Source organism: Sorghum bicolor, chromosome 7 (assembly GCF_000003195.3).
Source record: "Sorghum bicolor cultivar BTx623 chromosome 7, Sorghum_bicolor_NCBIv3, whole genome shotgun sequence".
NCBI lineage: Eukaryota > Viridiplantae > Streptophyta > Magnoliopsida > Poales > Poaceae > Sorghum > Sorghum bicolor.
In genome coordinates, this window is record NC_012876.2 from 12,672,352 (window position 1) to 12,684,417 (window position 12,066).

The window sequence follows — 12,066 nt, forward strand, 5'->3', positions numbered from 1 at the left end:
TCCCAATAAAACATGAATATAATGAATGGATAGAATAAGAGTCATTAAATTCTACTACTCCTACTTTTTAGGTCATTCTCAACGGGAGTTTCATGATCCAGCTTCTAACACATTTATATTTTCAAAACAGTGCATAAAAGTTTCATGGGATGAAACTCTGTTCCCATAAAACTCTTATCATTTCTTTCTTCATGAACTAGTATAATGGCCGTGCTAACGCTACGGCTTTATCTTGGAACGAGCTGTCCACTGGCCATTGCGGAGCGGCGGCGCTGCTCGCCGCCGATGAGGCTGCTCCAGCCATGCCATGGCCAGGGATAGGCTAGGGAGAAGGTAATGCGCTCGAAATCGAGGCAAAAGAAAGGGAGAAGAGGGACGGCTGTGTGAGCCGAGGACTCACTGGAGTTCGAGCTCACTCCAATGAGCTATCGTGGCCGGGGTGGTGCTTATCACGTCGGTTGAACGCGTGCACCGGATGGGGGAGGTTGAGGAGAAGCTCAAGGGAGGTTCACGGCCAAGCAAGCGAGGACAGTGACAGCGAGCTTCGACACCGGGCAGCTATGGTGCCATAGCGGCGCGGTCACTGTGGTGCTGCGGCTGCTGTGGATGGCGAGAGAGAGTGGAAGGAGGGGAAATGGGGAAGGAGGCCAAGGCAAGCGTGGGCGTCCATTTCACGCCCCCAGCCGGGCGACGGCGTGGCCGCCGTGGCGGCCGCAAGCCCGCCATGCGGCGCAGCCAGCCTGACGGCGGTCGGCCACCAATGTTGTTCGTGCAGGGGAGGGGGAGAGTGGAGCAAGGCCGGGCCAGCTTGCGGGGTGGGCCTAGATCTAGGGCGCTTGGCCCACTCTAGTACAGTGCCCCCTCTTTTTTTGAATTTATTTTTCTAAACTGATTTTCAAATACCTTTTTGAATGTTTAAAAGTATTTTCAGAAGTGACCCAAAAATAAAAGTTGTTCAAAATAAAATCCTCTACAACTTTGCTTTGAGGTGCAAACCAAGAATCCAAATGGATTTTTAAATACAAATTAAAGCTAGTTCTTGGTTTAAAATAATTCTATTTTGTGAAAATTGAGTTTAAATCATTCCTTCAAATCTAGTGCTCCAAAAATGCTATTTAAAATTTATAAATTAAATTTAAGCATAAAACAATTTAATTTGAGCATCACAACCATTTTTAGGCATAGCATGACAATTATCATAATTAGTTCACATTTAAATGCTATACATGAAATATCACTCAACATATGAAATGCTTATGAGATGAGATGCTCATGCTTATGTCAATGCTCATGTAGGGTTATGAAGCCCTAATACATGCTTAATACTACGGTGTTACATATACCCTAGTAGTAGATGGAAGGATGACCACAAGGGTGTTGAGATCGTGCTCCAACTCTAGAATGCGTAGTTAATGGACTCAATTTGATACACGGCCATCAGGCAAAAATAGAGTGGCACAACACCGTGGGTAGAATAGGTCTCTATATTAAATCGACGATTGTGGCCTACACCTGTAAGCTATGTGCATGAGGATAGATACATATGTTGGAAAGTAGACTTGATAATATTAGTCCATATAGAGTCGTGGTGACTACCACAAGTTGTTGTAGTCTTAAAGTTTGTATACAGCCTGCACTGATTCTTTCCCTATTAATAATCTTCTCCATCAGTCCTAATCTACACAAGAGTGCGCAAGTTTTCATGGTCTAAATATAATAAGTTGGACATAAGCTAAAAAGCCATGGTTAAAAGTTGTGCTCGCTGATTTATTGTGAAAAAACAATGTTGAATAGCTGACAAATCCGACAGATAAGCTCAAGCAAACAGGAGATAATAGCGAACTCACTTGATAATTACTTTGACATGCACAAGCGCGAGTAATTGGTCAAGTACTCGTGTAGATGTTGATGTATTGATGGTGTTAATGTTGGCCCTACGAGTGACACACGTTAGCTGCGGTGCTTTGAGTTGACAACGAAACCACCTCGTCTAATGGATAATGTCATTATTTTTTATCTACTAGACATAATAATTAAGTGTGATGTACAGGATTGATAATTAGATAACAATGCATAGTATTTTTTTTAGAGCACGCTTAAGCACGTATTTCATTAAGCAGAAGAGAGTTCAAAATACAAATTACTTGGTAACAGAGACGTTACCAACCTATTTCTACTGGATCCAGGAATGAAGCACTACATGTTGTCACAATTTCCCACCAACTACAAGGACAACACAAGTTCAACCAGGCGCGCTCCCAGCCTCACCCCATCCATCGGCTTCATCTTTGATGGTTAAAGCCAGCCTCTACGCGTTTGTACCCCAAGCCTGAAAAGTCCTGACATTTCTTTCTTTCCAAAGAGACCAGTCAATAAGCAATGCATAGGAGTAGAAACCACGACGGAAGAATGCATAGTATCATAGACTATTTCGGAAAGACAGTCACATGGTTTTATCTTTTATGTTAGTCTCCACTTGTGTACCGTACAAGAGATTCTTGCTTTATATATATAAAAAAATCCAAAAGCCCCATTGCCCGGCCGGGTGATGACCAGTATATAATTAAATAATTAACAAGAAGTCAATGTATATGCCAGTGAACATGATAGCCTTCTTCTGATCGATATTATAGCTAATATATGTGTGTACAATTGGTCACATTTAATGTGATCTTGTGATGCGGGCCATGCTCCTCCCGGTCAAATCTCACTTTGTAAATATAATATAGCTGTGGAACCCATTTCGAAATAAAAAGAAATTGAAGGAAGTGAAGTGCGATGTGCATACTTCTCGAAAAGTGGAATGGCAAGTTTGCAAGAAGTTTAAATGGCCTTCTGCCCCTTTATTTCCATGGCAAATAACTGTGGATGACGATACGATGATGGCATCACTAGTACATTGGACAGCGAAGTTAATAATGGTTTTTTTTGGCTGAGGGGGAGGGGGGGGGGGGGTGTATTTGTTTGTAGACACATATCATACCACTGGGTCAAAATTTTTGAAGGTTGTATTAAAAGTCATGCTCGGTAGAAGACGAACCTTGGCGAGGTCAAAATTTTGAAGGTTGTATTGAAAGTCAGGCTCGGTAGGAGACGAACCAGCATGTCACACGCGACGGCGAAGTTAGCTGTGATTTTATACTTTTGACAAAAAATAAAATACGCAACATCTTATCCCTCAATTTACTCAAATTTGATGAAGTCTTCTCCCTGGCCTCATCCATCGCAACTATTACAACCCATCATCGCCGATGGCCATGCCACTGTTTTTCTGAGAGAAGGCTATATATGCCACTGTTGTAAACGAGGACAAACAAATATGCAAGCAAGATCTGGAGAAAAAGCAAAAGCCTAATCGCACAGTAGCTTTGAAGACTGCAATAGTGGTTTATATAAGAGATATTTACATGTACGGTTCTAAAAAAATACATCTTCCTTATAAGTTTTTTTTATTTTGAACTTAATTACATGTATGACCATACAGATAAGTTCAAATAATGGCAAAGGCCATTGGTTGGGGGCTCCCACCTAGGGTTTAAATCCTGGGTGCGATATTTTATTCTGCATTTATTCTAGAATTTTTCGGCGTTATGCATTAAGTGGTAGGCGACGTGCCGGTCGACAGTGAGGCGCCTGTGGTGACTTCGTGAACTTCAAGATTTGCCGGCTCAGTCCTTCGAAGGTGCTCAAAGGGTAGGGTTTGCGTACGTGTGTTCATAGGGGTGAGTGTGCGTACGTGTTGAGCGTCTACGTTGTACTGTGTAATCTCAAAAACAAAGAGCTATATATGGAAGATGTATTTTTCTAGGGCTATATATGTAAATGACTCTTTACATAAACGGGTGTTTATGAAACTGTAGTTTTTTTGTTTTCTTTTGCTTATCTCGATAATTTCGGTTGTAGCTGCTCCCCGTCGTGGGTTTTCTTTCGCTTTTTAGTGTAAGCTGGAGTACATCAAGTCGTTTTGAGTCTGTAAAACCGTATGCTTGCTTTCTTAATAAGTAAGGTTTACCCTTAAAAAAATAAATATGTGTTTATATTTTTCTAGATTTTCTTTACAAATTAATGGTACATGTAATGACTTTATTAATCTTGATATTTATCGGTTCTATTGAGGCATTCGAATGTGTGTTCATAGTATGCTTATATATAGTACAAAAAATAAGAACACTATTAACAACGTTACTATATATATATATAGAAGAAGGGATTAATTGAAAGAAAAAATATTTGGAAGGTGAGTGGTTGCGCTAGCCCAAAAACAGTACATACGAAAGTACTCGTGGCGCAATATTAAAATCACCAAATTATACAACTAATGCAGCTTCTATCTTATTTAATACAGTATAATACTTGAAAAATTATACTCCTATATGCTTATACGAAATTCCTATTGTTTGATCTTCTCTACCATAGAGAACAAGCCTTTCATCGATGTGCCCAAATGCCTTTAGTCTTGGCATTTCTAGCGCCCAGAACAAAAAGGGTTTTTAGTCCCGGTTGATAACAGCAACCGGGACTAAAGGTCCCTCCCCAACGGCTCTATTGTTAGACGCTGTCGGGAGGGACCTTTAGTCCCGGGTGGTGTCACTGTAACACCCTAAAATTGACTCCTTTTTGAAATAGGTGAAAATGATTTAATTATGAATTTTTGAGCTTATGAAACATAGGAAAATAATATTTTTCATTTAATTAAAATTTATCATAGGGTGTAGCAACTTGTTGTGCATTCATATTGGAGCATTATTTTCATTGTATTGTGTGGATTTGATTAAAGGTAAGTTAAACTGATTTTAAAATGATTTTTCAAACTTGTTTTTGAAATGGCCTTGAAACAAAAGAAAATAAAAAGAAAAAAAAAGGAGACAGCTCCCTGGGTCTGGCCGAGGCCCGCTTCCCTTTTCCCTCTGGCCTGCTTCCCCTCCCCCGCGGCCCGTTCCCCTCTTTGGCCCAGTACGCGCAACCGGCCCAGCTCCTGGCCTACCCCGCGCCCTCTCCTTCTCTCTTTCTCTGACCAGTGGACCCCACCCGACAGCCAGCCTTCTTCAACCCCAAGTCGGAGTCGTGCTGGACTCTCGACCGGGTGTCAAAACCCGATACGCACGGGATTCCTTGCCATCCACGGTGAACCGAGCCCTATAAAACTCCCAAATCCACCCCGCAACACCCCTTTGCATCCATGTTGCGAAACCAAGCCCTAGGTCGCCGTGTTCTCTTGAGTTGGATCTCGGCGAGGCCGACCTTGTTCTCGACCGCGGCAAGCCCTCTTCGCTCTCCCTCGGCTCCAGATTAGGCCCTAGATGAGTTCGGCACGAGATTCTCCTCCGCCCGGTGTATTCTTTTTGCGTTCTAGTGGCCGGAATCGCTCAAACCGAGAACTCCGGCGAGCCTCCAATGGCGCCGCCGCGCTGGAGCTCCACCCGGCGGCCGACCCCTGCCGTGACCTCCTTGGGACGCTGCGGACCGTCCGATCAAGCACCAGCGAACGAGATTAGAAGGTAACGGTTCGGTGTAACTCTTGCTAAAGAACCCCTGCTCTTTTTAAGAATAAACCCGCAGTCCAAAGCGGATTTCAAAAATACGCTTTCTCTTTTAGAAAACGGAAAACAACCAGATTGACTCCGAGAATACGTTTTCTTGTATTTACAAAACTGCCACTGATTTTATCTAGCTCATAAAATATTCATCTTAATTCCGTTTTTGTCCATTCAAATTGCGTTGAATTCATATTAATGAGCTCTACATGTTAGTAAAATTGTTTACTCAGTTTGAAACTTTTTAATTTCGTGGTCCTATTTAATTAATTATTTATCTATAGGAAATCTTAGAAAATTCATATCTTCTCCGTTTTAAATCCGATTTACGTGATCTTTACGTCTGTGAGATCGTAGCGATGCGTATAATCGTTTTACAAACTTTTCATACTGTTTTTATATGAATGGTGTACTGTTCTAATTGTAGTCTTGTTTGCTTCGTGTATGTTTTCTTCGATTGTTTGTGTGATCGATGATCGAGATTAGACGATAAGCAATTCGTGGTGATCAAGAGTGCTTCAGTGATCAAGATCAGAGCCTTGGACAAGTGAGACCAGCAGGACCAAAAGGATAAGCAAGAGCATTTGGATCGAGGCAAGTATAGCATTTGGATTTTATTTCTGTGACCATGATCCTGTGACTAGATTAATGTTAAGTAATAAATGATAAAAATGACTTTTTAGCCACTTGATGATTTATCTGTAAGTGATAACCGGGACAACAGTGCAACCATGAGGGCTATAATGGCTCTGGCTTTAGCTCAGTATGAGGACCTTTTTCTAGCTTGTTAGCGGTTACCTTAAATGGCGTAAGAATGGCTAGACACGTTGGGTATAGTGTGGCCTCTGTCCGTGTGTATAGGCTGCGGGTTATGTGCCATGGAAGGGGGGCTCTATATCTGCCTGCCGAGTGAATCTAATGGCCCTAACTTGTTAGACGAAACCTTTGAAAGGCTTCATAGTGATCCCTGCCGACCTTCCTTGGAAGTGGGTTAAGAGGCTGATCACCTCGGGCGAAAGGGTAAATCATGACTCATGGGTAAAGATGTACAACCTCTGCAGAGTGTAAAACTGGTATACTAGCCGTGCTCACGGTCACGAGCGGCCTTGGGGATTCTTGCATCAACGGTGATGATTCTTGTGTGTTAAATATGATCATTGTTTATTGTTTAATGCTCTACATTATTTATGTCACATTGATCATGAGATTGTGGGATCTATACAATCTAGTTGCTATACTTGTGGAGTTCGACATGGACTCACTCTTGCTATTTTCCCCAAACCTCAGGAGAAATTTAGGCTTGTGATCAACCAGTCAGTTGGATCCTGTGGAGAGGAGTTAATACCCGATGGTTGGAGTTGTCTATCCGCTGTTTGCTATCTAAGGTTATCTCTTTTATACTAAGTACGTTATATATTTATGCATTGTCATTTGATATTACCCCTTATTTGTAGCTATATGTGAGGTTTGACTTCTAAAACTCACATATGGTGCATATCTGGTTTTGTCCTTAAAATCGGGTATTACAAAGTGGTATCAGAGCAATGCTGACTGTAGGACGCAAGCCTAGTTAGAAATTGGTCGTCTTAAGGTTTCGGAATTGTCATAAAATCCTTGCTCTATAAACCTTGGTATTTTCATCCATACTATATCCCTATCCTTGCTATTTGTCTCTACCTTGTTGCTTATTTTAAAAGCACTTGTTCTCATCCCCACTCCTTGCTTGATATGCTTTTAGAACTTTTTCTTACCACCTTCTGGCATCGTTGGGATAGGTGTTTTAAGATATCTACCCTTACTATGAAGAGAACGATAGTATCGCAAATTGATTGAAGCGTGCTTAATTGGTTTGTTATTATGTTTATGCTTGATTTGGATCTTTGTAATGAGTGCAATGATCTTGTGGGTTTGCTCCACAATATCATTTAGTTTATAGGCCTAAGGCATAAGGATTAATGAAATAAGTAGTTGGGTATGGCTATCTTCTGTTTCTGTCCTTTGCTGTTTTCTGGAGCAGTCTGCAATGATTCTGGTGTATCTTCAAGATCTGATCGTGAAAAGTTTATCCAATTTTTCTGGGAACAACTAGACTTCAAGATCTTTCTCTGCCCTCAAGAATCACCCTCATAGATATTATGGTTTGGAGGTTACAAAAATCACAAGATGATACAACTGTGCTGTCAGGAATCTGGACCAGTTTTGCTTGCCTACTATTTGAGACCAATATAACTATAGAATTTGGAAAAGTGTTCTATAGCGAAGTTGTAGACAATTTTCTAAGCTTTCCAACAGTATAAGCTGGAACTTATTTGGATAAGTAGAACCTGAGATATGATATTTACAATTGGATGTTTCTGTTCTGTTTTAAAATCTGGACAGATCTGGCATTTCCTATTTTCAGCCAAGTTAAAGACATAATCTGGGGAAAAGTTGTATACAAAAGTTGTAGAGGATTTTCTAAGCCTTTCAAATATGTAAGGATCATCTCTAGATGAGTTAAGTAGCTCGAGATATAACTTCTGGAAGCTACTGCACCTTTGCTGAGACATTTTCAGGATGGATATTACGTTTGGCTGTTTTACCTAAGTTTAAAGACAGAACCTAAGGAGGTTTTCTACATGAAAGTTGCTGGGTATTTCATACGTTTTCTAACGGTATAAGCCACAAGTCTATGGGATTCACAGTATAAGAGTTATATGTGTTTTACTACGCTGGTGTTTTCATATCACGAGAAAATCTCAGGATACCTGTTTATTCTCTTGCACATAAGATCTTTGGGATGTCAGTGGTTCTCAATGTTAGTTAACTAGTCTGGAAAACATGCAAGCTACCTTTCTTGGTCCCCTAGTTGACTTATCTTAAGGGGGGTAGCCCAATTAAAGAACTACAATGGGAAGAAGTGGTTAATGACTGGAACATCGATAAGAACATCAAGTGCTGGGTTCGTTCAAAATATCATCCCATTTAGAGAATACTAATGGAGATATATGTCATTGCTGATACTCATGGATTGAGAGTTATGTTATGAGGATCAGATGACACCAAAGTTTACGAAGCTATAATTGGGATGCCAGAGTGAAACAACTTAAGTGTGATAAAGGTACCAATAGATGGAACTTAGTGTTGAAACCAACCTTGGATTAAGAGACTTGATACAAGGAATTTAAAAGACTATGATGTGTAGCGTCTAAAAAGGATAGGAGAATTAGTCCCTAATGTCCCCCAACCAACCTCGTCTTAAGGGGGGTAGTGCTTTGGTACCACTGGAAGATGCATTTTAAACTATCATGAAGTGATAACTGTCTTCTGAGATATCTTATGGTTATGTGCAAACAAAGGAGTGATCTGTGCTACCCAGTGGATTTTTTTTTAAACCGCACCATCAGGGAAAAGAATTGAGTATCAAGGTGGTCCGCTCCTACCTGAGGAGGCATATCCATGCTAAGTTATCACGTCTTTGAGTTGTATGAGTGAAAAGTTGGTAGTCAAGATGGACCTTGATCAATTACGAATAATAGATGTTTTATGGAAATTTTGTTCACAAGTTGTGATCCCGAGACACAAGTGTTTGTATTTGGAATGCCAGTTGTGAAGTTGAAATAGTTATCAGTATCTTTTTCTGTTTCTCTGTTGGAATCCGTGTCTCTTTCGAATCTCGAGGACGAGATTCATTTTAAGGGGGGTAGAATTGTAACACCCTAAAATTGACTCCTTTTTGAAATAGGTGAAAATGATTTAATTATGAATTTTTGAGCTTATGAAACATAGGAAAATAATATTTTTCATTTAATTAAAATTTATCATAGGGTGTAGCAACTTGTTGTGCATTCATATTGGAGCATTATTTTCATTGTATTGTGTGGATTTGATTAAAGGTAAGTTAAACTGATTTTAAAATGATTTTTCAAACTTGTTTTTGAAATGGCCTTGAAACAAAAGAAAATAAAAAGAAAAAAAAGGAGACAGCTCCCTGGGTCTGGCCGAGGCCCGCTTCCCTTTTCCCTCTGGCCTGCTTCCCCTCCCCCGCGGCCCGCTCCCCTCTTTGGCCCAGTACGCGCAACCGGCCCAGCTCCTGGCCTACCCCGCGCCCTCTCCTTCTCTCTTTCTCTGACCAGTGGACCCCACCCGACAGCCAGCCTTCTTCAACCCCAAGTCGGAGTCGTGCTGGACTCTCGACCGGGTGTCAAAACCCGATACGCACGGGATTCCTTGCCATCCACGGTGAACCGAGCCCTATAAAACTCCCAAATCCACCCCGCAACACCCCTTTGCATCCATGTTGCGAAACCAAGCCCTAGGTCGCCGTGTTCTCTTGAGTTGGATCTCGGCGAGGCCGACCTTGTTCTCGACCGCGGCAAGCCCTCTTCGCTCTCCCTCGGCTCCAGATTAGGCCCTAGATGAGTTCGGCACGAGATTCTCCTCCGCCCGGTGTATTCTTTTTGCGTTCTAGTGGCCGGAATCGCTCAAACCGAGAACTCCGGCGAGCCTCCAATGGCGCCGCCGCGCTGGAGCTCCACCCGGCGGCCGACCCCTGCCGTGACCTCCTTGGGACGCTGCGGACCGTCCGATCAAGCACCAGCGAACGAGATTAGAAGGTAACGGTTCGGTGTAACTCTTGCTAAAGAACCCCTGCTCTTTTTAAGAATAAACCCGCAGTCCAAAGCGGATTTCAAAAATACGCTTTCTCTTTTAGAAAACGGAAAACAACCAGATTGACTCCGAGAATACGTTTTCTTGTATTTACAAAACTGCCACTGATTTTATCTAGCTCATAAAATATTCATCTTAATTCCGTTTTTGTCCATTCAAATTGCGTTGAATTCATATTAATGAGCTCTACATGTTAGTAAAATTGTTTACTCAGTTTGAAACTTTTTAATTTCGTGGTCCTATTTAATTAATTATTTATCTATAGGAAATCTTAGAAAATTCATATCTTCTCCGTTTTAAATCTGATTTACGTGATCTTTACGTCTGTGAGATCGTAGCGATGCGTATAATCGTTTTACAAACTTTTCATACTGTTTTTATATGAATGGTGTACTGTTCTAATTGTAGTCTTGTTTGCTTCGTGTATGTTTTCTTCGATTGTTTGTGTGATCGATGATCGAGATTAGACGATAAGCAATTCGTGGTGATCAAGAGTGCTTCAGTGATCAAGATCAGAGCCTTGGACAAGTGAGACCAGCAGAACCAAAAGGATAAGCAAGAGCATTTGGATCGAGGCAAGTGTAGCATTTGGATTTTATTTCTGTGACCATGATCCTGTGACTAGATTAATGTTAAGTAATAAATGATAAAAATGACTTTTTAGCCACTTGATGATTTATCTGTAAGTGATAACCGGGACAACAGTGCAACCATGAGGGCTATAATGGCTCTGGCTTTAGCTCAGTATGAGGACCTTTTTCTAGCTTGTTAGCGGTTACCTTAAATGGCGTAAGAATGGCTAGACACGTTGGGTATAGTGTGGCCTCTGTCCGTGTGTATAGGCTGCGGGTTATGTGCCATGGAAGGGGGGCTCTATATCTGCCTGCCGAGTGAATCTAATGGCCCTAACTTGTTAGACGAAACCTTTGAAAGGCTTCATAGTGATCCCTGCCGACCTTCCTTGGAAGTGGGTTAAGAGGCTGATCACCTCGGGCGAAAGGGTAAATCATGACTCATGGGTAAAGATGTACAACCTCTGCAGAGTGTAAAACTGGTATACTAGCCGTGCTCACGGTCACGAGCGGCCTTGGGGATTCTTGCATCAACGGTGATGATTCTTGTGTGTTAAATATGATCATTGTTTATTGTTTAATGCTCTACATTATTTATGTCACATTGATCATGAGATTGTGGGATCTATACAATCTAGTTGCTATACTTGTGGAGTTCGACATGGACTCACTCTTGCTATTTTCCCCAAACCTCAGGAGAAATTTAGGCTTGTGATCAACCAGTCAGTTGGATCCTGTGGAGAGGAGTTAATACCCGATGGTTGGAGTTGTCTATCCGCTGTTTGCTATCTAAGGTTATCTCTTTTATACTAAGTACGTTATATATTTATGCATTGTCATTTGATATTACCCCTTATTTGTAGCTATATGTGAGGTTTGACTTCTAAAACTCACATATGGTGCATATCTGGTTTTGTCCTTAAAATCGGGTATTACAGTCACCAACCGGGACTAAGTCATCTCCGAAGACACCGAGTTCCACTACAACCCTAGGTTGGGATTTCATAATGCAAATAAGGACGAACACTTGTATGAGCTTGGAGTGAAGGGCAAACATTTGTACAACCTTCAACCGGCGGCCGAACACTTGGTTACTTGTATATTATTGTAAATGTAATGTGTATGTACGTATATGTATAGCTCTATAATATATATAGTTTCATACTTTATTTGTGTGCAATAATAACGTTCTCGTATAGGTGCAACGTATATGGATAATAGCAGTTAAGAATAAAGTGGAAAATAATATAATTGAAAACCAAAATAAAAAATGAATTGAAAAGAAAAAGAAAAAAATCTTGAGTCCTGGT